At 66.7% G+C, this 26,052-nt stretch overlaps 1 protein-coding gene across 10 annotated transcripts in view; it reads left to right on the top strand.

Moving 5' to 3' along the window:
• The window catches only part of AHDC1 (AT-hook DNA binding motif containing 1), a 60,529-nt gene that overhangs the window by 21,842 nt on the left and 12,635 nt on the right, over positions 1–26,052 (top strand). The window contains exon 1 of one of the 10 annotated variants that reach the window (XM_074562656.1): positions 12,509–13,729. The exons of the other annotated variants lie outside the window; for them this stretch is intronic. The gene's annotated coding sequence lies outside the window, so the exon portion shown is untranslated. Of the gene's footprint in view, positions 1–12,508; positions 13,730–26,052 lie in introns of those variants that run through there. 10 annotated transcript variants of the gene reach the window in all.

The raw sequence follows: 26,052 nt of genomic DNA, 5'->3' as shown, positions 1-26,052 counted from the left end.
TGGGCAAACAGGGAGGCGGCGAGCTGGGTTTTTTCCCAACTCCGTCCCCAGCTCCAGGGCTCATCCCAGGGTTTGCTGGTGGTCGTTGCATCTTCCCGCTTGGGTACCGCTTGCAGCCGCCTTCCTCCTCCTCCTCCCACTGATGGCGGGGGACCTGGGGGTCTGGCATCCCTAGGGATGCAGCCTGCCGTACCATGCCGTGCCGTGCCACGCCGTGCCGTGCCAAGGGGCAGAGCCCCGATTTCAAAGCCCAGCACGGAGCTGTTTCGCCCCACACCCACGCAGAGGGATGCGGGGCCGAGCTCAACCTCCCGCTCCCATCCCTGCATCCCACATCCCCCCCCAGCCCCGCTGCTCGATGCTCCGGACTGATGTTCGGACCCCTGCGAGGGGGTCCCTGGGGGGAGATGGGCAAGGGTTTGGAAGGCGGGGGGGGGAGGGGGGGGAGGGAAGGGAGGGAGCTGCCTTCCTCCAGATCAAGGCCTCTGGTCTCTCGCATGTCTAGACGCTGCCACACACACCTAATGTGGTTCTTGGCAGGAGCCGCGGCTGCTCTCTCGAGGTTAATTGCTGCGCGCGGAGCTCTGCAGACAGAGAGCCCGGCACCGCGCTGCCCCCGGGACGCCCGCCTCGCCCAGCCCCTGCCTCGCCTGCAGCCCCCCAGGGATGCCCAGACCCCCCGCAGATGCTCAGACACCCCCCCCCCCAGGGATGCTGGGACCCTCCCCAGGAATGCTCGGGCTCCCCGCAAGATGCTCAGACACACCACCACCCCCCACCCCCCCACCCCAGGGATGCTCGGACCCCGCGCAGATGCTCGGACCCCCACCCCAGGGATGCTCGGATCCCCGTCCCGGGGTAGAGGAGCAGATGGGGGATGCCGAGGGGATGCCGTGATGCCCAGCCGGGCGGTTTGGGGTGCAGCACCGAGCAATGAGGGGGGGTGTGGTCCCCTGGTTTTGGGGAGCAGGAGGGGGTGGAGGAGAGGTGCTGGCAGCGCTTCGTAAGGGGTAAGGGCGGCCCCGGGGGCTTTGGAGCCGGAGCAGGAGAAGAGTTAACGGCCTCTCCCTCGCCGCCGTCCTGCTGCCTGCTCTTGGCAAGGCGGCTGGGCTAGATAAGGGGAAGCGCGGCGGGGGGAGCCGGACAAAGGCAGAGCCTTATTCAGCCTGCGTGGCCGGATCCAGCCTCCGGAACGGGAGCCGGAGAGAGAGAGAGAGAGAGACAGAGAGAGAGACACGGCGGGGACTGGGGTGGGGAAGAGCCGTTTCATCCTCCAGCCCCAACATCTGGTGGAAAGCAGGGCTGGGGAAGGGGGGACGCCGGGGGTGCCGCAGGGATGAGTCCTGGGGTTCGGCTGGATCCGGACTCCTGGGGTGGGCTGGAAGAGCAGGGAGGTCTCCAGGACCCACAGGGAGCTTAGTGCAGCCGGACACTGGCACATTCCCGGGAGTAACACGGCCGAACGCTGCCATAACGCCGCGCTCGGAGCCGTCGGCACGGTGAGCCCGGTCTCTATATGGCCCCGTGCGTAGGGACCGGCTTCCCCAGGGGCAAACCAGCGCCTTGCCGGGCCCGTTGCTGGTTCCCGCATGCCATCGTCGAGGCCGAGCGGGGCTGGAAGTGGTGCATCCCGAGATGGGAAGCGCTTTGGCTCACCAGAGAGAGATCCCCAAAGCACGTCGTCCCCTCGCCTCGCACGTGGCCGGTGCCGGTGTTGGGGTCCGGGCTCGGTCCCGTGTCCCAGGACCGTGTTGGGGTGAGCCCCAGCCCCGCACAGGATCCCCGGGGGAATCGGGTGATGGTTTCGGTCTGAGCTGTGTTTTGGTTTGGGGTTTCGTCATGTTTTCATGGCAGGGAATTTCCGTTCCTAACCAAAGACAAGAGAGGAAAAAAAAAAAAAAAAAAAGAAGAAAAAAAAAACCAAAACCAAAAAAAAAAAAAAACAACCAACCAACCCTGCCTTGAATTTTTGCCAAAAAAATGGGATGTTTCCATTCTTGTTTTGGCTTTTGGCAGCCCCAGACTGCAGCCAGTGGAAGAAAATATCTGTGTGGAAACGCTGCCGGCCTCCTCCGCGCTGCGCAATGGCTGTTTCGGGGCCGGCCGGGCTGGGAGCTCCTACCCCTGCGGCCGGGCGGCTTCGGGGGATTTTGGGGAGACTTTTTAGCGTAGGGAGAAACTTGCGGAAGGCGTGAGAAGGAGCGTGGCCACCGGCCGCCGCGCTCTCCTCCCCGCGCCGTGCTCTTCGCAGAGGATGTTGCCCCGAGAAGGGGCCGGTTGTTTTGCGGGGAGCGTGGCCGCCAAGCCGGCGGGCAGCTGCAAGGACACCGGTGGCACACACGAGGCTTGCGGTTCCCGCGTGTCCTTGCAGCGGGTCGCTCTCTCCTCCCCAGCTGGCGGCAGAGCCACGTTCGGCTCCGGTGCCCGCCGTCCTCCCCGCCGCGCATCGCCTCCCCTCCCGGCATCACCCCCTTTCTCCCTCCCTCCCCACCCGGGCTTTTGGGGGACCGCGATGCTGCAGCGGGGAGGGTTTGGAGGAGCGGCCGCTGCAATGCTTAAATGAGGTTGGGGTGGTGGTTTGGTGGGGGGTTTTTTGGGTTTTTTTGGGTTTTTTTTTCCACCCTCCCCATCCCCGCTAGGAAGAATTACAGTCGCCCAGGCATCTGTTCTGGCAGAGTCGAGCTAAAGAGCTTGTCCTGGGCTTGGCAAACCGCAGCCGACAGCTTTTCCAAGGGCAGCCTTGGCGGATGCGGAGTGGCAGGTTGACATTGCAGGGAGAGGAGCCCCGCGCCGCAGGCCACCGCCCCCCCGCCCCCCCCCCCCCACCTCTCTGCTCCTGCCCGGCTGCCCGGGGGGACGGGGGTCCCGTGGGGAGGACGGGATGCAGGATGCTGCAAACCCCCTTCCCCAAAAAGAGCAGCATCCTCCGGCAGGTCTTTGTTCGGAGCGGGGAGAGGGCAGCCAGCGCCAGCGCATCCCGGTCCCCCCGTCCCCAAGGGGTAGGGAGGACGGCTGGTGGCACCCGGTACCGTGGGAGGGGGGCAGGATCAGTCCCTGAGTAGCCCTTTGCCTGGCCGGGGCAGTGGCTTGCAGACCCCTGCAAGGGGCCACCACCAAAAAACCCCCGCCATGTGCAACCCAGAGATGTCCCCCGGTGTCCCCAAGCTGTGCAGCATCCCCCGTCACTGCGCACCTCGCGGCCACCCCACGGATTCCTGCTGTCCCCCGCCCTCCGTGGAGGCGCCGCAGGTGGGCATGGCGGTGGCACCAGCAGATGTCAGAACCACGGCGTGCCTGGCTGGGGGGCTCGGCCGCCCCTTGTGCCACCCCCAGCCCCGCCATGCCCTGATCCTGCCCAGGCCTGCGCGCACAGCCGCCGTGCAGCTAATTAGCAGTAAATCTCCGCTCGTCAGCCGGGCTTGGCACCGCCTGTGGGGAGGATGCTGTTTGAAGGCACCTTTGCGACCGCCCGGCACCTGGCACGTCGCTGTACCGGTGCCATGGACCCGCCGCCGGTACCGTGCGAGGGCCGTATCCCTGCCCCGATCCGGCAGCGATGGAGGCAGGGAGGTGGGAGAGCCCCGCCGGAGCGCCGGGCTCGGGGCTGGAGCGTGTCAGGCACAGATGGGATCGTTAGCGCTGGTAAAAATTATCCAGCCTCTCTTAAAAACCCAGGCACAGCAACTCGACGCCGCGGGCTCCAGTGGCGGCCATTCCCACCGGAGCGGCGTCGGAGTTTGCTTCCCCCGCCGCCGTTTTACCCGTCCGTCCCCAGGCTGGGATATGGGGACACAGCCGCCCTTCACGCGTCACCACGTCCCCACCGCCTGGTCCCAGGCGAGGTGACCCCCTCGCCTTCCCCTCTGCTCCGCCGGGACGTGGGCTCGCTCCTTCCCCCGGCTCCGGGAGTGGGCACCCTGACCCCGCACCCATCCCCGGCCCCGCTGCCACCGGCAAACCCCATCCCCGCGGGCACCCCCACCCTCCCATCCCATCCACCCCAAACCATTTCCTATTTCTTTCTTAATGCGCCCGAACCTCCTGTTTGCTTTTTTTTTTGAACTGCAGTAACCACAAGAGGGAAGTTTCGGAGCGGTAGGAGCTGGGCTCCGCTGGGAAGGGAGAGCCGCCGCCACGCTGCCGCCCAGCACCGCGGCACCGCCACCGCGGGCTTTGCCGGTACGGCCCGGGAGGCGCTGGCAACTCGCGCTCTCTCCATCCCCCCTCTCCCTGCCCATCCACCTCCAACCCCTTTCTTCTTCGGGGTGGCGAATTTAGGGCTGGTTTTGGCGTCGCCGAAGGGACTCGGGGAGGCTCCCCCCTCCTCTCCCAGCGCCGATCGATCGCTCTTGCTCGCTCCCGCTCGCTGCTTTTTTTTTTTTTGCCTTTTTTTTTTTTTTTTTTTTTTTCTGTTTGTTTGCAGCCGCTTGAGGGCTCTTGTGATGAATCCAGCCTGGACAGATTTCAAGAACAGCTGAAACGCAGCCCGGGGTGGGGGTGGGAGTGGGGAGGGCAGCGGGGCCGGCCAGCACCAGAATGCAAAATGGTGCGACGGGTAGAGCCGGGACGGCAGGACGGACTCAGGCCGAGCGGCGCCCGAGGAGCTCCGGGGGTTCCGTGGGTCGGCGGAGCGTTTGGGGTGGTGATGGGGAAGCGGGTTCAGCCCCCCACCCCTGCCTCGCTGCCCGCGGCCGGCAGCTGGGCTGCGCTCCAAGCCAGCCCCTAATTGCACCTCTAATGGCCGGTCCCGCTGGCCGGGCTGTGCCGGGGCTCGGGGTCGCACCTGCGAGGGGGCCGGGAATGGGGGGGACGGGGGACGGGACACACAGGGACTGCGCCGTCTCCGCCGCCCGCCCCGCCATGCCAGGTGCCGTCCATCCCCGAGCGGCCCATGGGGACCATCCGCCCGGCCTTCCAGCGCTGTAAAATGGCGGCTTTTTAAGAAAAAAGGAAACCCTCCCAAAAAAATCCCAGCATAAGGAGGAGGGCGAGCATCCCCCCCTGCCACCCCATGTCCCCAGCCTGGGGACGCCAGCTTTGCCGGGGCAGGGGGACGGGGGGGTGACGGCAGCAAAGGGGGGGTGCGGAGATGCACCGAGAAGGACCGAAACATGGGGGGCAGGAGGAAAACCAGAGCTTTGGAGGAAATCTTCCCCATCTGCGGCGGTGCCGATGGGCGAGGGGGCGGGTGCCGCGGTGCCGGGTGCCGGGGTGGGCTGGGATTTCGCAGGCGTGAGGCCGGGAGGGAGAGCGGGACGCGCGTGTGCGCGCGTGTGCGTACGGGTGTGCGCGCAGGCGGGAGGAATAATTAGTTCCTACTATAGCACTTCTCACTCAAAGTGCTTTTTAAAAGCCTCCATTCATTAGTCTTCACGGCTCCCCCGAGGTGTCGTGGCCTGGTTCTCTCCCCTTCTCCGACTCCCCACCTTCCCCGGAGCAACTGGGGATCCTGAACTGGGAACGGGGAGGGCGACGCTGATGGCAGACGTCCGGTCTTTGTAGAAGCCGAGGACGCGGCAGCGGGGTTTTTGGAGACCTTCCCGGCATCCCCCATCCCGGTGGGGGCTGGTGGGGCGTCGCAGGCACGTGGGTGTCGTTGGGAAGTTCCCGCCAAGGCTGGGTTCGGAGCACCAGGGAGGAGAGCGGGATGGTGGGGAGGGGGCGTGGGTCCGGTGGGTGCCGCCGCCGGCTGCACCCAGGGAGAGCAGTGCCCCTCGCTGGGGTGCCAGGGAGTGTCACGGCGGTGCCGGTCGCCGAATTACCCAGCGTGTGCCGCGCTCCCAGGGGTCACCAAGCAGAAGGAAGGAAGATGCCGGAGGGTGCCGGTGCTGCTCAGCCCCCGGACCCGAGTGGGGGGGTGGCTGGGCATGTGCCCCCGGCGGGGCGCGGAGACGGGTGGGCGCTGGCGAAGGGCCTCCTCTGCAAACCCTAACCTTATTTTCCCAGGTCCGACGCCAGTTTCCATGGAAACAGCCGGGAGCAGAAACGGGGAACCAGAATCCAGAAATGCGAAGCCTCCGGTTCCCCGTTCGCCTTCCTGGATTCCCGCTCCCCGCGGCCCCGGGACTCCGGCTGGGTGCCGGCCACGGGGCACCCAGGCTGCTCCCACCGCGTCGGGGTGAAGGGCTGCCCCCCCCTCCCCCGGGGTTGGGGTGCACCCGTGTCCTCGCACCCGTGCAGGGTGCCCCGGCGTACGGCGATGTGCGCGGTGTGTGCACGGCAGGGAGGCACAGCAGGCGGGGGGTACCGCGGGATGGGGCTACCACAGGCAGGGGGTACCGCAGGCAGGGGGTCCTGGGGACAGGGGATACCACGGGCAGCATGTACCGTGGGCAGGGGGGACACCGAGGTGCCACCCCATGGGTGCCAGCTCCTACGAGCTCGTGCGGGAATGCAACGTGCTGCCGCAGACGGGAGGGACGGCGGGGCAAGGCGGTGCACACGCATGTGCGAGGCGAGCGCGCGTGTGCGAGGCGAGCGCGCGCGTGCAGGAGGTCGGCAGGGGGTATTGCGGGCCAATTGGGACAACACCTGCGCGCGTCTGTGCGTCTTCGGCGGTGCGCGAGGGCGGGTGTGCGACGTGCGTATCGCTGCGCCCGGGCAGGGGCACACGCACGGTGTCGGTGTTGGCGGGGGGAGGGTGCGGGCACAGTATGTATTGGTAAATGTCTGGTCTGGGGGTTCCGTGTTACTGGTGCGCACTGGGAGGACCCCAGTCCCGCAGTGTTTCCCGGTCCCCTCCCTGCCCTGACGTCCCCGTCCCCAGGACGCGGAGGGGACGGGGGACACCGGGAGCCCGGAGCGGGGCAGCACCAGCTGTCCCTGCGCATGGGGAGCTGGGTGCTGCACCAAACCAGGCGTGTGGCAGTGGGGGGACGCCCTGCTCGGGCCCCCCCGGGGCTGGGAGCCCCCAGACTGCTGCCGGGTAGCCCAAGTAGGGCCATGTTTGCGTCCCATCGTGCCATGTCCGTCCAGCCTGCGCTTTCTCCGCCGTCCGCCGACCTCCTGCACGCCGGTGCCCGCCTCGCACACGCGTGTGCGCGCCTCACCCCGCCGTCCCTCCCGTGTGCGGCGGCACGTTGTGTTCCCGCATGAGCTCGTAGGAGCCGGCATCCATGGGGTGGCACCTCGGTGTCCCCCGGCACATCCCGGCATCGCTCAGCACCGTCCCAGCGCCGTCTTTGCCATCCTTCCCCACAGCATCCCACAAGCCGATTCCACCCCAGCGGGCCGGGGCACGGCCGGAGCCGCTCACGGCTACCAGATCCCGGTACCCATCCCTCGCTCCTGGGGTGGGGGCGATGACGGCAGCGTGGCGACGCCTTTTCATCCCCTCTCCGTCGCGGCACGCGGGCCCCGCCGCCATTGCGCGCGGGCGCGCAGCCGTAATACATCATTTGCAGACGGACAGGTATTAAGATACATTATGGATAACTCGCCGCGCGAGAGGGAGAGACGCTATTAATAATACAGACACATACAGAGGGAAGAAAAGTGCACACTTGATTTCCATGTTGCTACCAGGAGTTGCGAGGCTGGCGCTGGCTGCCTCTTCCCACACGTGACTGCAACACAGTGGGTAGCTGACAGCCCAGAGAGCCTGGCTTGGGGCCAGGAAAAAAGCAGAAAACACAATGTCTGTGCATATCCTCTCTCTTAAAATAACACTCCAACACCGTCTGAGACGAATTAAAATAAGATCAGGAGCGGTCCTCGCGAAGAGAGAGAGAGAGAGAGAGAGAGGAAGGCGAAGAGGGGAAAGGCAGGCAAAAAGGGGGGATCGGCCGGGGCTGGGCGGCTTCGGATTCCCCCCCCCGTCTGCCTCAACGCCGCCGCCGCCTTCTCCCCGCACTCCTTGGCAGGGCAAGAGCTTGTTTTGCAAAGGGTTGGAGTTTAAAATGAAAAAGGCTGATGGAGGAAAAGAGAAGGCGAAGAAGGAGAAGCGGATCCCCCCCCCCCCCACACACACACACATACCCCGGGTGGGGAGGGGAGCGATGCTGGCGGCGGGGGTGCGAGGAACGGGGGGGGGGACACTGGCTGTCCAAAGCACATGGCTTGTCCTTTGGAGGGGAGCCGCGGGCAGGGCGGGGGATGCGAGAGCAGGCTGCAATGATGGAGAGCATCAGGAATTTCCTGCAGCTGAGGAACACACCAAATACCAGAATGCAAGAGCGAGCGGAGGAGAGCAGGGTGCCGGGGAGGGAATGAGGAGGAGGAGGAGGAGATGGCGGGGGGGGGGGGAAGTGGAGGGCTTGAAATAACCGGCGGGGAGAGCAGCGAGGGCAGGGGGCAGCGGGGTTTCGGGGACGGGGGGGAGTGGGGGAAACCTGGCGCTTTGGGGCTTTTTCCGTCTCTTTGCCTTTATTTTTATTGCTGGGTTTTTTGAACACCCCGCGGTGCTGCCTGTGCCCGCAGGCCCCTCTCCCTCCTGCCCGAGCGGGGAGGGGGGTGTGTGTGTGTGTGTCTGTGGTGGTTTTGGGGTATTTTGAGGGGGTTTTTACGTCTTTCCTCCCTTCTCTGCCCCACCCCCGGTTCTCTGGCACGGTGCCGGGGGACACGGGGGTCGGTGACGGCGGGGCGCGGGGTCCCGCAGACCCCTGCCGTGGGGTCGGATCCGGGTTCGGGGAGCCTGGAGAAGGGGCGCATCCCTGCGGGAGGGTGTCCCGGGAGAGCGGGGACCCATCGTGGGCGTGGGGACGGACGGACGGACGGACGGAGGGAGGGACGGAGGGACACACGACCCGCCGTGCAGGCAGGGAGGGAGGGCAAAGGCTGCCCGAGGAGCCATGGCAGCGCCTCCCACACGTGCAATGAGTTTGCCAGGCGCCCTGTTGGCCCCGCTCCTGCTTCTCCCCGGGCCGGGCTGGGTTAAACACAACCACCCCAAAATCCCCAGGCGGGCGGCGAGCTCCCCCCCAGCCCCCCGACTCCCCGCCCCGAGACCGGCCGTTGCATCCAGGTGCAGCCCGACCTCTCCCTCCTCCTCCTCCTCCTCCTCCTCCTCGGCCACCCCCGGCTCCCCCCCTCCCCGCCTCCCTGCATCCAGCTCCTGGCTGCATCCAGCTCCGGCTCCCCCGGGGATGCTGGGGGGCCGGAGGGGAGGGGAGATCAGAGGGGGCATCTTGCAGTGCCGGCTCCAGGTAGCCAGAAGGTCGCACTGAAAATCTGGAAGTGGAGTTTGGAGCTCAGCAGAGCGGTGAAAATCCCGTCTTTGCTTGAGGGTGGAGAGGAGGAGGAGGAGGAGGAGGGAGAAGGATGCGGTGAAGGGAGCAGGAGGGAAAGGGGCTGCGTGTGTCCCCCCCCCATTTTGGGGGGCTGGGTGTCCCCAGGTGGATGCCGCGCCCTGGATGAGGCTCCGCCGAGCAGCGCAGCGAACCGGTTTGGGGGGGGAGGGGGGGGCTGGGACCGAAGGGCGATGAAGAGGAGGCAGCAGCCCCCCCCCCCCCGCCCCCGAGCGAGTGCCGAAGGCTTTCGCAGCCCCCTCGCCAAATTCCTCCCGTTTTCCCACCGATTCCAGGCCGCGGCGTCCCCCCCATCCCGGGGCCAGCGGTGACCCACACCTGCAGCTCCCCCCCCGCCCCCCCCCGCAGGGGCCCGGGGATGCTGAGAAATGATGCTGAGCTCATTAACAGGCTCCAGCCTCCCCAGCGCCGGGGGTCAGGGAGCAGCAGCCCGGGGCGGGGGGAGCGCGGCTGCAGGCGCTTTGTGTGGGCTGCTGGCCCCCGCCATCCCGCTCGCCAAACCGCCGCCCCCCCCCCAGGGGAGTCATCCCGGCTCCTGCCATGCTTGTCCCCAAGGCTTGGGGGTTGCGGTGTCACCCATGGGGGTCTAAGCAGGATGGGTCCCCCCACCCAGCACTACACCCTGATGTGGTTTTTCCTCCCCCCACCCCGCACCCCTCCCAAAGCACCCAGTTTCCTTCGTTGCAGACCACGAGCTCTTGATCTGGGTGCTGGGGGGGGGGTGAGGGGGACCCCGTCACCCCCCGGGGCGGGGGGGGGTCCCAGCATGCCAGGAATCCAAGCTCACTGAGCTTGATCTCCAGCACTGCCAGGGGCAAGAGGGGTGCAGAAAGATGGGGCTGCAGGTGGGGGGGGGGGGGAGCTCAGGCAGCTCAGAACATCCCCCCCCCCCCGGGTTAACAAACCTGGGGACATACCTGGTGTCACCCTGCCTGGGCAGGAGACCCTAAGCCTGTGCTCACCCCAAGGTTGGGGTGTTTCTCGTTAGGTATCAGCTCCTAATTGGCCCCTCTGCAAAGTTGTGCAATGGGAGGGGTGGGGTGTGTGGGTGTGTGTGTGTGTGTGTGTGTGTCCTTTTTCCCAGGTGCCTCCCCCCCAGATCTGCCCCATCCTGGCAGGGTCCCCCATCATTTTGGGTGGGTGCCTGGCGTAAATGCCCCGTGGGGTGCCCACAGGGGACGTGGCACCTTGGCTGGTACCGTGGCATCAGGGCACGCTCCTCCACCACCCCTTTGGCTGGGGGGGGGGGGGCGGGCGACGACGCAAACAGGGTGCCGGTACCTGCCTTTGGGATGGGGACAAGGTGGGATTTCACCGTGCAAAACCCCACCAAGGGTGCCCTGATGTCCCCAACTCCCCCTGACCCACCCGCCCCCCCCCCCCCCCCACCGGCCCCTCGCTGCCTGCACATGCCTTTGCTTGGTGGGGGGCTCGCCGGTGGGGTGGCCGCTGGCCGTGGGGGCCGGAGGCAGGCGATGGCGGGGAGCCGGTGCGGGGGTGTGGGGGGGGAGATACTGGCTGGAGCAAGTCTGAACCTGGCATCTGTCGAATGTCACCTTACCCAGACAGTCTGTGCTTCCCTGTCTCCATATCAACCGTTCTGCTCCAGCCACCTGCGGGGGGGTGCGGGGGGTGGGGGGGTGGCAGGGAGCGCCTTTGGGGAGGAGGAGAGCTCACCTCCCCGCTCGCCTGCTCGCCGCAGCCTCCCTTCCTTCTCCCTTCTCGCCCCTCCACCCTGGGCTGCGAGGCCCCGGACTATAAATCGTGGCGGAGGCGCACAGCGATGCTCCTCCGGCCACCTGGGATGTGCTTGGGAGACCGTGGAGGTGGTGGTGGTGGTGGTGGGGGGTGACCCCGGAGCTGGCGGCTCCAAATTGCATCGTCTGGCTCCGCCGTGCCTCAGTTTCCCCTCCCAGGGACGCAGCGAGCCCCTACCTGAGCCGGTGCCTCCCATCCCCGGTGCAGCTGCGGCGCAGGAGGGGCGTTGGGGCTCGCTCCACCCCAGCCTGGGTGGCCAGGGCCTCTTCCAACAGCTCTGCACATTTCCCCGGACTGTCCCTCTTCCCTGCGACCAGATGTTCTCCTCCTCCTCCTCCTCCTTCTCCCAACGGGGTCCCGGCCAGATCCAGCTCCCCGTGGCCGCTCCGGGACGGACACCGCCTGCCGGCATCCCTCCTCCTGCCCCGCACCTGGATGGCGGTCGGGGACGAGGGACAGCTAGTGGCGTCCTCCCGTGTGGCCGTGTCCTGGCTCCCAGTGCTCCCCAGTATCACCCCGTCTCGCCCCAGTCGGGCTGTGACAACCCCAAACGCATCGGGGAGCTGAGCCCGGTCGGGGCTCCTCGGTCCCTTGTGCGCGTCAGGGATGGGATTGCAGCACCGGGGCTTTGGATCTGGGGGGATGCTGGAGGATTTGGGGGGTGCTGGGGCATTTTAGGGGGATGCTGGAGGATTTTGGGGGGGGATGCTGGAACGTTGGAGGGACGCTGGAGCATTTTGAGGAGATGCTGGAGCATTAGATGGGGATCCTGGAGTATTGGAGGGACGCTGGAGCATTTTGGAGAGATGCTGGAGCATTAGATGGCAATCCTGGAATATTGGAGGGATGCTGGAGTACTTGGGGGGAATGCTGGAGCATTTTGGGGGGGGTGCTGGAATGTTGGAGGGACGCTGGAGCATTTTGAGGAGATGCTGGAGCATTAGATGGGGATCCTGGAGTATTGGAGGGACGCTGGAGTATTTTGGGTGGGATGCTGGAGCATTTTGAGGGGGATGCTGGAACATTTGGGGGGATACTGGAGCATTTTGGGGGGACACTGGAGCATTTGGGGGGGATACTGGAACATTGGAGGAATACTGGAACACTTTGAGAGGGATGCTGGAACATTGGAGGGATGCTGGAGCATTTGGGGGAGATGCTGGAGCATTAGATGGGAATTCTGGAATACTGGAGGAATGCTGGAGCATTTTGGGCGGGTGCTGGAGTATTTTGGGGGATGCCGGAGCATTTAAGGGGGATGCTGAGGCATTAGGGGGGATGCTGGAGTGTTTGGGGTGGGGGTGCTGGAGCACTGGGGGGGGATGCTGGAACATTGGAGGGATGCTGGAGCGTTTAGGGAGGTGCTGGAGCATTTGGGATGGGGGTGCCGGGGCATTATGGGGATACCGGAGTATTTGGGGGGATGCTGGAGCATTTGAGGGGGGGATGCTGGAGCATTATGGGGATAGTGGAATATTTAAGGGATGCTGGAGCGTTTGGGGCGGGGGTGCTGGAGCACAGAGGGGGTTGCTGGAGCATTATGGGGATACTGGAGTACTCGGGGGGATGCTGGAGCATTTGGGATGGGGGTGCTGGGGCATTAGAGGAGATGCTGGAGGATTTGGGGAGATGCTGGAGCATCGCGGGGGCTGCCAGAGCGTTTAGGGAGGTGCTGGAGCACTTGAGGTGGGGGTGCTGGGGCACCGTGGGGGTTGACACTGGAGATCTGGGGGGGACACAGAGTGCTCTTCTCTGGTTTACCCCTGCCCCAGCGCCAGGGCGGGCAGCGGAGCCGAATTCCCGTGCGGCGTCGTGGCCGGGGCGCACGTGGGCGCGCGTGTTCCTCGCGGCTGCGTGTGCACGTGCCAACACGCGTGTGGCGCCGAACGACGCGGGGCGGGATAAGCCGGGGCCGCTGCTGGTGGGACGGCGGGGATGGGAACGGGAACGCCATCCCAGCCACGTGCTCCAGGGGCATCTCGGGAAGGCAACGGGGAGCGCGGCAGGCCCGGACGGATGGATGGATGGATGGATGGATGGATGGGGATGGCCACGGCCACCCGCTGCCTCCTCTCGCAGCCGTGCGCGGCAGCTCCGGCGAGTGTGTAATTTCACCACAGTGCCTAAACGAGGGACAGAAGTAAATTGACCTTTTAACCCGTTTTCCTACCAGGGGGATTATAGCCTGTTTCCTGTTAAATCTCTCCAAGAACTGGCTCCATCCTGCTCATGGAGCTGGCTGGGGGGGGGGGGAGACACCCACCCAAAATATGCGTGGGGGGGGACGGTGTGTGTGTGTGTGTGTATGCTTTGATTTCCCTCCCCATCTCCCCCCAACTCGCTTTTCCCGCCCCATCCCGTCTCCCGTCTCCGCCACCTCTCTTTCCCCCGTTCGATTCTTCTCGGGGCGCGAGGCGCGGGGCCGGGGTGGTGTTTTCCCCAAACCCCGGGAAAGAAAAAAAAAAAAAAAAAAAAAACCCCAAAAAAAAACCCCAACGTGGAAAATTGCTGGGAGGAAGGAACCGAAGGCGGAGAGTGATAAATATTGAAAGGGTGGGATTTCGATGTAGGCTGCAACAGCTGTGCCGGTTACAGTGTCACACTATCTCTCCACAGGTTTACTGACCCATTTCCATTCACACGGCTGCCAGTATCTTAGCAACTGCAACAGTCCCCCAAGAACAGGCATATTGCCTGCTATTAGTGACTGCTGCAACTGTGTCAAGGTTAGCTCTCTCCCTCCAAGCCCTGCCGGGTTTGTTTTTCGCCCCAAGCCAGCCAGCGGGGGCCGTTGGGTGACACGGCATCTTCCCCCCTCCCGCGGGCAGCCGGCTGGGGTCTTGGGACGCTCATCTCTGGCACGACGGGGTCGGTGGGGTGATGGCTGGGGATGCGGGGTTGGGCGGTTGGGATGGAGGGGGATGCGGGTCGGGAGCACCGGGAGATGCAAATCCATCCCTTGGTGCAAACCCATCCCTGGGTGCAAACTCATCCCTGGGTGCAAACTCATCCCTGGGTGCAAACCCATCCATTGGTGCAAACCCATCCCCAGGTCCAAATTCAGCCCTGGGTGCAAATTCATCCATCGGTCCAAACCCACCCCTAGGTGCAGACCCGGCCGCAGGGCTCTGCACCCCGTTATTTCACCTTCCAGCCAAGCCCCAGCACCCCTCTCCTTCCCCCGCTGCCCCATCCCACCCCAGTGCGGGGTGGGCGCCTGGTCTGGCTGGGTGTCAGCGTCGCCCCCGCGCAGCGCCGAGCACCAAGAAGTCACCCAGAGGTGGCTGCGGGCTGGTCCTGCCTGGGGTGTGACGAGCGCGGCCGGCCTCAGCCTGCACCCTCGGCGGCTCAGCGCTGGGTGCTGCCATGGCTGGGCATGGGCCAGGGGACAGCGCGTGTCCCTGGGCTCGGTGGTGGCACCGGGGGGGCTCGCAGGGGGAGGCACGCGTCCGTCCATGCTGGTGGAACCCTGGCACTGCCATGCACCGGCTTGGGACAGAAGTGCCACATCGGTGTCATCTGCTGTCACCACCTGCGGGAACAGGCTCAGCTTCGGTGAGGGACCCACTGGGGTCCCCCCACACTGCATTCCCCCCCCCCCCCCCAGCCCCTGCTCAGCCCCAGCGCTTGTCCAGGCAGGGCTGTGCCTTGGGGAAACTGAGGCACACGGGGCATGGGGCCAGCAGGGTGCTGTTCCCTCTGCATCCCTCTGCAGAGCCGTAGCCACAGCACGAGAAGGGACTTGAGCCCCCTTAATGTCCCCCAAAACACAGTGATATTGGGGTGACCGAATCCGCAGAGCAGGGAGAGGCGCATCCCTAAAGCCACCCATGCCGGAAGGGCGAGGGTGGGGGGAAACTGAGGCACCCTCCGGGCAGGCGGAGCACCCCATCACCCAGCTCCCGGGTGGGTGCTCCGCTTGCCGGGGGTCTCGCAGCCGCCCCTGGGCTGCACCCGCGGGCGAGGAGCAGCGAGGTGGGTGCTGGCGTGGGCAGGGTGCGTCCTGACCGCTCCCCCCCCCACCACCACAACCCCTGCGCCAGCTTGGTCCCCCCCCAGCACACCCCGGCAGCGCTGCAGACAGCAGGCTCCACACCAGCGCGGCCGCGGGGACGGCTGAGAGGGAAGCCACAAAAATGATTTAAGGGGCTGGCGGGATTGATTTATTAAGAACAATTAAAAGCGCTAAATACGCTTAGCTCAGCCAGACGCCGAGCAAGGGAGCCTGGGGGGGGGGGCGGGGGGGGGGGGGGGGAAGAGACCTGTCTGCTGCATCCGGAGGGCGAGGCTGGCAGCGGGAGGTGGGGGGGGAACGGACCTGCGGCACTTTGCGGGGGGAACGGGGTGGCACTGGGGTGGGATGGGGCAGCGGGGGAAGGAGAGGGGCGCTGGGGCTTGGCTGGAAGGCGAAATAACGGGGTGCAGAGCCCTGCGGCCGGGTTTGCACCCAGGGGTGGGTTTGCACCCAGGGGTGGGTGCGCACCCAGGGCTGAATTTGCACCCGGGGATTAATTTATACCCAGGGCTGAATTTGCACCCAGGGATGGGTTTGCACCCAGGGCTGAATTTGCACCCGAGGATTAATTTATACCCAGGGCTGAATTTGCACCCAGGGCTGGATTTATACCCAGGGCTGAATTTGCACCCAGGGGTGGGTTTGCACCCGGGGCTGAATTTGCACCCAGGGGTGTGTTTGCACCCCAGCTGGAGGGCTCATGGTGGGACGCCGGGGGACAGGAGGTCCCCAGGCAGCGCTGAAACTCAGGAAGCTCCTTAGGGACGGTGCGAGCTGCAGGATGACCCCAGTATGACCAGTAAGCCGTACTGGGCAGGGTGTAGCTGCCGCAGTGCTGCCCGGGGAGCTCAGGGCGGGTTCATGCCAAGCGCCGGTGGCGTGCTGGGCAAGGCATTCGGCAAAGGGAGGAGGTTTAGTGGCCACCGGCGGCGTCCCACGGGACCCCTCGCCCATGGGTACCCGTGGGGCCGCCAGCTGCATGCGTGGGTCCGAGGAGCTCACGGGGCAGAAATCACGGAGTGTTGCGACATCCGCAAACCCGCGTCCCGCTCAGGAAATCCCGGCTGAGAGTCCTTGGAGGCTGGGAGAGTCCCCGGCCGTGTACAGACCTGCCCTGCCCCGGCTCCTTCCCGGGCACCGGGGGGTGGGGGGGGGACGACAGGAGAGCTGCACCCACCGTGGCACTCCCGGGGTGCTGTCACCCTGCAGGATGGGCTTTACCGGGGGTGGCGGTTCGGTGTCCCCACCGTGCTGCTGGGACGCCGAGGGTGGGGGCAGCGGGCTGTGCTCTGCGTCCTCCCAGTCCCTGCAGCTGCCCGCACTGGGAGCGCTGGTTTTGTACCCATTCCCCAGTGCAGGATCCGTCCCCCCCCGGCCTCGGGGCTGGCTGCGCATTGGGGCAGCAGCTGGGGACCGGGGTGATGCTCAGGGACATGGGGATAGGGAGCCATGCTGCCTTCCTCCCCTCGCCCCCTCCCTCCGCCGCACCCCAGTGCTATCAGGGCGGGGGGGTCCGGTTTTCGGGTTTGGGTTCAAATCCCCCCCCGCAGAGCAGCCGCCAGCTCTCCCCGGTCACCCCACCTTGGGGCAGGATGCGCCCACGTCCCCATCACCGCATGGGGACGTGGCGTGAGCCACGCTGGCCACCTCCTGCCTTGCCCAGGAGGCATCTGCTAGCCAAAACCCCCGGTACCGGTGGGGGGGCCCTGCCCTGGCCCCCCTGGAGAGGATCTGGGGGAGCCGGGAGGTGCTGGGAAAGGTGCTGAGCGGGAACAAAAGGTGCGTGGGGCGGCTGGAAGGGGCGAGCAGCGCCGGAGGCTTTCTGCTGACCCTGCTCCGGCTGTCCCGGCCCCCTGGCCCCCCCCACACCCGCTCCTGTCGACGTCAGCGCTTCCCGGCAGCGCTCCCAGGTAGAGGAGCCGGCCGGGAGGTGGAAAAGCCATTTCTGCCTCAACCCCGGCACTTACGGCTCCGCCAGCCATGCCGAAGCCTCCTGGGGCGGGGTGGGGGCTCGTGCTACGTCCCCAAGCGTCACCGCGGGGCCACCGCGGGGCCACGCACCCTTTTCCCACGCGATGGAGCCGCGGCGAAGGTGCGGAGTGTGGCATGGGTTGGGTGGTGGCCACGGCATGGGTGCTGTTGGCCCCCTCCGCCTGTGCCCCGCAGCCTGCTGCGCTAGCCAGGGGCACCCGTGGGGCCAGTGGCTGGGGATGAGGGTGGCAGAGGATGGAGGTGACATGGGATGGAGGTGGCCCTGCCCTGGCAGCCCTGGCACTGCCGGCGTTCGCCTCCATGCTCCTGCTTGGCCAAGGGCTGGCACAACCGCCGGCAGCGGGGGCAAAGCCAGAGCCCACAGGGCAAGGAGAGGGGCTGCCCAGGGTGACCCCGCTGGCCGTGGCCACCAACTGGGAGGCACTGGGGTCCCAGTAGCCACCCTGGGAGAAGGCGGGGCATGGGCCCATTAAGGTGCCTTGCCCAGGGCCATGCAAGTGGGGCGGTGGCAGAGGTGGGCCAGCCCCAGGGTGCTCGGCAGCAGGTCCCTGGGTGCCCCCCCCGGGCCTCGGCAGCGCGCCCGCCGCTGGCTGCCCAAGGGTTAACGAGAGTTTGCTGCTCCTGCAGACAATTAGTGACATCTTTGCTGACAACGCCACACTGAGCCCTGCTTGCCCGCCCGCCACCGCCTCCCCCGGCAGCACCAGCCTGGCCGCCCCCGCGCCCCGTGCGGCCCCCACATCGCCACCGCCTGCCTTCGGCCCCGCCGTCCATCCCGGCACCTCGCCCCGGCACCTCGCCCCGGCGCCTTTTTCGGCACTGGCAGCACAATCGCAATCCCAAGCGGAGCAGCCGGCTCCCCTCGCTGCCCTCTGACCCGCTGTTGCTGTGGAAACTGCATCCCACGTAGGATTATGGAGCCTGAATCCGCAGGCTCCGAACTCCCCTGGAAAATCCAGACAGCCCACTGGGGTATCCGTCCATCCCTCCGTCCGTCTGTCCGTCCCCTGCCCGCCGTGCCACCCCCCCTGCCCGCGGTGCCCGATGGTGGCTGGGTGCTGGAGGAGGTGGCAGCAGCGCTCCCGGGTCCCCTGGTTGGCACCCACCGGCTGGTGACACTGCCAAAGGTGCCGCGGTGTCACCAGGAGGCCATCACTGACCCCTGGCCCCTCTGCTCCCCCGAGCATCGCCTCCCCGTGTGCCGCCATCCCTGCGTCCCAGAGGGGTGGGGAGAGGTGTGGGGGTGCCAGCAGGACCCCCCCCACACACCCAACCAGCAGCCAAAAGCACCCTGGGGAGGTGGGTCCACCCCAAGGACCCATCCCCAAACCGCGTCCATGGGCACCCAGCACCTCTGGGGCAGCAGCGGGAGCCGGGCACCCCCCAGAGCCCCCCACGTCCCCAGGGACAGGCAGTGTGGCTCCCCCAGGGCCGGGGTGCCCGCGCTGGGGGGAGAGCAGGGAGGTATTTGGGAAGCTCTCGGGGAGGGGGGGGGGTTGTGTTTGTGTCTCAGCATCTCTCCCCGCCACCCGGGGAGGTAGGAGCTGAATTAATCGCCATCAATTAGTGCTGCTTGCAGTCCCCGGCCTCCTCCCTGCACCAGCTTTGTGCCGTCGCACCCAGCGAGGGGGGCCCTGGCGTCCCCCACCAGCAGCCGGGCGCCGTCGGGGACCGCAGCCCCTCCGCACCCCGCCCCCGCCGTGGCGATGGTGGCGGGGGGGGACACAAGCAGAGCGTCCCCCAGCCCGCCCGGGCACCCGCCGCCATCGGCGAACACCCACGCCGTCAAATTTGGCGGCGGTGACGACGCGGGGACCGGGCCGCGTGAACCCCCTCGAAAGCCCCTCTGCCAGGGGGCTTGGAGGGGGATGATGCTAAAGGGAGGTTGGCGGGGAGTGGTGGTGGGGGGGGGGGGGGGTCCCAAGCGAGCGGGCCGCATCCTGCAGTATACTGCAGCAAATGCCCTGCAATCTGCATCCCAACGAATCCCACCTTTCCTTCCCCCGCAACGTGCTGCCCTGGGCTACAGCTAATCTATTGTGCGCTGGGCTGCAGCCAGCACAAGCTGCAATACAGTAAATCCTTCTGCAGTATCCTGCAAGGGGACCGAGCCCAGCCGCAGCCGCTCGCCGCCTGCCAGACAAAGCCGGGGTTGGGGGGGGGAGTTGGTTTCGGGGAGAAACGGGGTGTGGGAGCGGGGGGGGTGGGGGGGGGAGCCGCACGGGGACAGGGCTGCAAGCGGGTGGCGGGGAACCTCGGCGTCGTGCGGCCGAAGCTGGGAGGATGGAAAACACACACACACACCCCACACACACCCCCTTTCCCTGAGCGGGGTGGGAAGTTCCCCCCCCCCCCCCAACCCCGGGAGTTTTGGCAACGCCGTGGATTCTCCCCCCCTACCCCACCCCACCCACCACCACCCCCCCTCCTCGCACCCCTGCACCGCGGGACGGGGGGATGCTCCGTCCTCCGCACCCCCGCCACCCTGAGCGTGGGGTTGTCCCTAAAGGCTGTCACCACCGTGGGGTGTCGTCGTCGTCGTCGTCGTCCCCCCCCAGAGTGCCGGTGCGAGGCGGGGGTTTGCATCCCCGCCCTCTCCCCGGGCATGGCGCAACCTGCCCCGTGCCTCAGTTTCCCCACCAGCGCAGGTGTCGTCCCCCCCCCAAGCACCTCGTCCCCCTGCCGCAAGCGGGTACACGTGAGCCCCGCTGCCCTTTGCCGAGGGATTCTGCTTGGATACTGTTATTATCGCTATTATTACTATTATTATTATTATTATTGGGATGCTGGGGGGGGCTCTGCGGCTCTGCCGGACCCGTCTTTGGAGAGCGAGGCATCCTTCAAAGGGAAGGCGCTCTGTCACCGCCCCACAGCAGCTGCGTTCTCCTCAATTAGAAGAGGTAATGAAGCAATTTATGGGCATCTACAAAGTGATGTGTGAGTGACAGGCTGTGTACGATCCGCGCCGGGGCTCTGCCGGCAAGTTGCGTTCTTCCAATTTTAATGGAAAGCTCCCCAGCGAGGAGCAGGGGCGAGGAGGCGGGGGGGGGGGAAACGGAAAAAATAGGCGTATCTATAGGTGTGTGTGCTCTGAGGCTCCTACGTGGCTGGATCAGTGATGCCGGTGGGTGGTGGGTGGGTGCGGGGAGAGTTGGGTGCCCTGATCCCCCGTCCCTGGGGAGCTTGGCTCCCCCCCCCCCCCGCCCCGGAACACGCCGTGCCACAGCCTGGCCCAGGCGCGGCTGTAACCGGAGCCGGGAGGGCAGCTGGGTGGGGGGAGCGGAGCCGGGGGGCTGGGGTGGCGCAGGACACCCGGCTCCTCTGGGAGTGTTGGCTGCAGCTCCCTGTTTCCATCCGCAGCCGGGCCACATCCCTGTTTCCATCCGCCCCGCTCCCTGCCTCAGTTTCCCCATATATACTCATCGCCCCGGTTGCGTGTCGCTGCCGGACCCCGGGCGCTTCCCCTGCGTTCGCACCGGCGATGGCCCCCTGGGTGCGGGATGGGGGTCCACAGTTGCCAGCCTGGCCGTATTGGGGGGGGCTAAGGGGACCCATGGGTGCTGCCTGGGTGCCCGGCTGGGGCCGCCAGTGCCGCGTGGCCGGGAGGGTGCGGGGGCACAGCGGCGCTCGTCGGTGCGTTGTGCCCCCCGCGGGGGCGCGATCCTGCGTGTGGACGGGAGGTGGGTGCTGCACACGCCTGTGCCGTCACCCCTCCTGGGGGGGTGCAGCTGTGTGCCCCCGGGTGTCGGTGTGCACGCTGCGGCCTGGCCGTGTTCTGTACCTCCGGGTGCCCCCGCACACGCGTAGGTGTGCACCTGTACCCGCGCTTGTCTGTGCGCGTGCACCCCTGGGTGCACAAGCCTTCCTCCAGGGATGCATCCACACGTACACAATCCTTCCCCCATGGGTGCACCCCTGGGTGCACAATCCTCCCCGCTGTGGGTGCACCCACATGTGCGCAACCTTCCCCCCATGGGTGCTGCCATGTGTGCACAATCCTCCCTTCGTTGGGTACACCCGCGTGTGCACAATCCTCCCCGTGGGTGCACCCACGCGTGCACAATCCTCCCCCCATCGGGTGCCGCCACGCGTGCACAATCCTCCCACTGTGGGTGCACCCACGTGTGCACAGTTCTCCCCGCCGGGGTGCTCCCGTGGGTGCACAATCCTCCTCCCATCGTGGGCACACCCGCGTGTGCACAATCCTCCCTCCGTGGGTGCACCCCTGGGTGCACGATCCTCCCCGTGGGTGCACCCACGTGCGCCCAGTCCTCCCTGTGGACCCATTGCGCGCCCCTGGGTGGGCAATCCTTCCCCTGCGGGCGCATTCCTGGGTGCACGATCCTCCTCCCCGCGTGTGCACCCGCACCTGCACAATCCTCCCGCCGTGGGTGCACCCCTGGGTGCGCGTTCCCCCCACCCCCGTGCCCGTACCCGTGCCCGCACCTGCGTGCGCGCAACCACCCCGTGCACCTGCAGCCCCCCCAGCACCCATGGGTGGGTGCATCCCCTCCATCCCCACCTGTACGCGGGATGCCAGGCTGCCGCCGACGTGCCGGGGCAGGGGTGCGGGGAAGGGGGGCGGGGGGGGGGCAGCAGCCCCCCCCCCGCCCCCCTTCCCCGCACCCCTGCCCCGGCACGTCGGCGCTGGCATCGTCCCCAGTGGCTCCCACACCCCAGCTCGGCCCCAGCATCTCCCAGGAAACAGGATCCGCAGCCAGGAGTTTCCGCTCAACTCTGGTTGTGTGTCTGTGTGTGCGCGCGCGCCTCTCCCGCAACAAAAAAAAAAAAAAAAAAAAAGAAAAATTAAAAAAAAATAAAACCGCCAACCTACCCCGACACCAGCCCGGCCGTAAATCCTGCCCGGCCCATTCTGCTTTTCTTGTCGAGCCAGTTTCTAAAATTGGCCGAGGGAGGAGGCAACTGGCTGCGCTCCCCCTGCTTGTACCCCCCCTGTCACCACCACCCCCCCACGCACCCCCCTGCCACCTCCCCTGATCCCCACCTGGCCGCCCCCGGGGCGGTGTGGGCACCCACGGGGTGCAGCGGCCGTGCCGCCCGGCTCGGTGGGTGCAACCTGGACCCCGCCACGCTGCGAGGGGAACCGTGGCGGTGCCCGGTGTGTGTGTGTGGTGGTGGTGGTGGTGGTGGGGGGGTGGTCCAGGCCCCCGGTGGGCGCACGCTCAGCATCCCCGCATCCCGATGGGCGCCCCTTTGGTGCCTTGGGCAGCCGCTCAGCCCCAGCGCCTGGGGTTGTTGTTGGGGGGCCGGGGGTGCGTTTAGCCGGGGGGGAGCATGGCGGTGCCGAGCGAGCCTTCGGCACGGGCACGCGTCCATCTGGCGCCTTCCAAATGTTACTGGCCTCGCAGGATCCCGGCCCCGCTTGGCGTTAACCCGCAGCTCACCGCGGCCTCGCAGGCGGCTGGGGACGGGGAGGGTGGCGGCGGGAGGGAGCTGAGTGTCGCCTCTGCGACCCCCCCGCAAGACCCCCAGCAGGGTGTTGGGGGGGCGCTGGGTGCCGCGAGCGGTGGGGTGAGCAGGGGACGGAGCCCCCCTCCACGCCGGGGCGGCCGCGGGTGTTACATGACCCGGCATGGCCGGCGCTGGGCAGGGACACACCGGGGCTGTGACTCATGCTGTGGCTATAACAGGGAGCTCGGAGAGGGGGGGGTCACGGCCGTCTGTGCAGCCTCAGGCCTGCCAGTGTGTTTTTTTTGGGGCGGGGGGGTGTGGTGTGTGTGGACACGACACCCTGGGGCACGGTCACCACGCCGGGGCAAAGCACCCCACGGCCGTGGCACGGAGACGTGCGTAAAAAATACCCGGCGCCCCGAGGAGCCCCCGGCACCCCGACTCGGCACCCTGAGGGCTGGGTGATGGGGTGTCCTGTGTGTTCCCCAACGCCCCCCCCCACCACCACCACCCGGCCCTAAAGCGGGGAGAGGGCAGGGGAGGGGGCCAGGCCGGCTGCTCGCCTCCCGCGCCGGCTCGGCGGGGCGGGGGAACAAAGCTGGCACCGAAGAAAGCGGCTAAATTTAGCCCGTTTCCCTGCTCGCTCTGAACTGCGGCTCTGGGCTCCAGCCGGCCGAGGTGCCACCATCTCTGCAGTCCATCTGTCGAGCCGTTTCGCCGCCCCCGGTCCCCCCCCCGGCTTCAGCCCCATCGCCGCCTCCTGCCCCCCTCTTCCTACCCAGCCGGCGATGGGGGTCAGACCCCTCTGGGGATCGGGGTGGGAGAGGGGGCTGCGGCCACGCTGGGTGGTGCCGCTGGGGCTGGGGGCGCCTGGGCACGGAGGGGACCGTGTCCCCGGGGTGGCTGAGGCCACCCGAGGCTGTGGGGTAGGGGGAGAGGGTCCTTCCCCGGCGAAATGGGTTCTTGCAGGGGGAGATGATTGCAGGGGACGTGGTCGTTGAGGGAGGGATGGCTCTTGCAGGGGAGGTGGTTGTTGCAGGGGAGGGTTTTTTTTTGTGGGGGAGATGGTTGTTGCAGGGGAGATGGTTTCTTGGTGGGGAGATGGTCATTGCGGGGAGGTGGTTGTTGCAGAGGAGATGGTTTCCTGGGGGGGAGATGGTCCTTGCAGGGGAGATGGTCATTGCAGAGGAGATGGTTGTTGCAGGGGAGGTGGTTCCTTGGGGGGCAGATGGTCATTGCGGGGAGATGGTCATTGCAGAGGAGATGATTTCCTGGGGGGGAGACGGTCCTTGCAGGGGAGATGGTCACTGCAGAAGAGATGGTTGTTGCAGGGGAGGTGGTTCCTTCGGGGGGAGATGGTCGTTGCAGGGGAGATGGTCGTTGCAGAGGAGATGGTTTCTTGGGGGGGAGATGGTCATTGCAGGGGAGATGGTTATTGCAGGGCAGATGGTCGTTGCAGGGCAGATGGTCGTTACAGGGGAGATGGTTTCTTGGCGGGGGAGATGGTCACTGCAGGGGAGATGGTTGTTGCAGGGGAGATGTTTTCTTGGGGGGGAGATGGTCATTGCAGGAAGGTGGTCGTTGCAGGGGAGATGGTTATTGCAGAGGAGACGGTTTCTTGGGGGGGAGATGGTCGTTGCAGGGCAGATGGTTGTTGCAGGGCAGGTGGTTTCTTGGGGGGAGATGGTTTCTTGGGGGGAGATGGTCATTGCGGGGGAGATGGTCATTGCAGGGGAGGTGGTTTCTTGGGGAGATAGTTGTTGCAGGGGAGATGGTTGTTGCAGGGGAAATGGTTTCCTGTCAGGGAGATCGTCGGTGCAGAGGAGATGATCGCTGCAGGGGAGATGGTTTCTTGGGGGGAGATGGTCGTTGCAGGGCAGACGGTCATTGCAGGGGAGATGGTTTCCTGGGGAGATGGTTGTTGCAGGGGAGGTGGTTATTGCAGAGGAGACGGTTTCCCTGGGGGGGACACAGTCATTGCAGGGGAGATGGTTGTTGCAGGGAAAATGGTTTCTTGTGGGGGAGAGGGTCGGTGCAGGGGAGATGGTTTCTCATGGAGGAGATGGTTGTTGCAGGGGAGATGGTTCCTTGCAACAGGGGGAACGGGAACCTGTCCAGGTGGCCCTATCCCTGCCCACCTCGAGGGCACCGTGACACGTTACGGAGCTGAGGGCTGAACCCATCAAGGGTCCCACCGGCTCCAGGACCACCAGGCCCTGGGATTGCCACCAGCCAGGCTGGGGACTGTGCTGCAGGACGCCTGGGGCCAGGCCGGAGAGAAGGGCTGTGTCCCCCCAGTCCACATCGTCCCCAGCAGCGTGGGGTCATCGGCGTCCCTGGGGTCCCCGTTTCCAGAGCCAGCCGGGATTTGGGAGCTGTTTGGGAAAGGAGTTTCCCACCCTGCCTTGATGCGGTGCTGGGTGGTTGGGGGGATGCCAAGACCTGCAGCCACCCCCTGCTTATCTGCCGGTGCTCCCAGAGCTCCCTCCCCGGTGCTGGGGGGGTGCCTGAGCCTGCCCCGGGGACGTGGCACCCCGGGGTGCCGTGGGAGGGTGGCTCCCAGCCCCACTCTCCCTTGGGGCCACGTCTCCCGGGTACATTTGCCCCAGGTGCCAGCCAAGCCCTTCCCAGCACCATCTCCCGCAGCAGCATCACGTCTGGGGGGCCATGTCCCCCCACCAGCTCCCTCCTTAGGGGGAGAACCCCCAAAAAACCCTCTCCTCTGGCAACCGACAGCCCCGCCAAGGCAACCAGCGGCCGAGCAGCTCGTCTGGACCCGTTACCTAAGATGAAACCCAGGCGCCATCTGCTCCGTCTCCTAATTACCAGCGTGGCAGAGAGGGCAGGGCGGCGGGGGGACGTGGTGACAGCCAGCTTCCAACCGCAGTGGGAGCGGGGTGACACCCGACGGAGAGCTCAGGGCTGCCTGCAAGCACCCTGTGCCCCAGCACCCACCCGTGCCCACCCCTCCGGACCCCCGCCTCTTGCCCTGCTCCCAACCCGTGCGCTGGTGGCATCGCAGGGTGGTGGGTCCCCAAGGCGGGTGGGTGCCCAGGAGGGTTTTTAGGTGGGATCCCAAAGCACCCCTGGTGCTGATGGGTGCCCCCGTGCCGGAGGCAGGCAGGGTGGTGGCAGGGGACTCCCGGTGCGTGGGGGCGCAGGCAGGGTGACGAGGTGCGAGGAGGAAGAGGAGGGAGCAGGACCCATGTGCTTTGGGGTGCCGAGGTGAGGGGGACACGGAGGACGGGGTGGCGGGAGGGGGGGGCGAAGGCGGGGGGTCCTCCTGCCTGCCCGACCCCCCGCACGGCGCAGGGAGGAGGTGGCCGTGGCGGGGGGCTGGCTGGGGAACACGGAAACCCTCGGAAAGCGCCTGCCAGGAAGCTGTCACTGGAGGGGATTTTCCATTGGTGTCAGCAGGCGCAGGACGGGCTCCGGGGGACTCACGGGGAGGGGGGGCCGGGTGCGTGTCAGCGAGGAAAGGGGGGAGCGCAAGGGGCAGGGCACAGAGGGGACAGCAGCAAATCGGGGTGGGGGGGTTTGCAAGGGAGGAAAACCTCCGCCGTGCCCCAGTGTGCGAGGGAGAGGCACCGCCACAGTGTCCCCAGGCTTGTGCAAGGCGTGGGGACACCC

This window comes from Larus michahellis, chromosome 19, assembly GCF_964199755.1.
Source record: "Larus michahellis chromosome 19, bLarMic1.1, whole genome shotgun sequence".
NCBI lineage: Eukaryota > Metazoa > Chordata > Aves > Charadriiformes > Laridae > Larus > Larus michahellis.
This window is presented reverse-complemented; position numbering and strand designations above follow the sequence as displayed.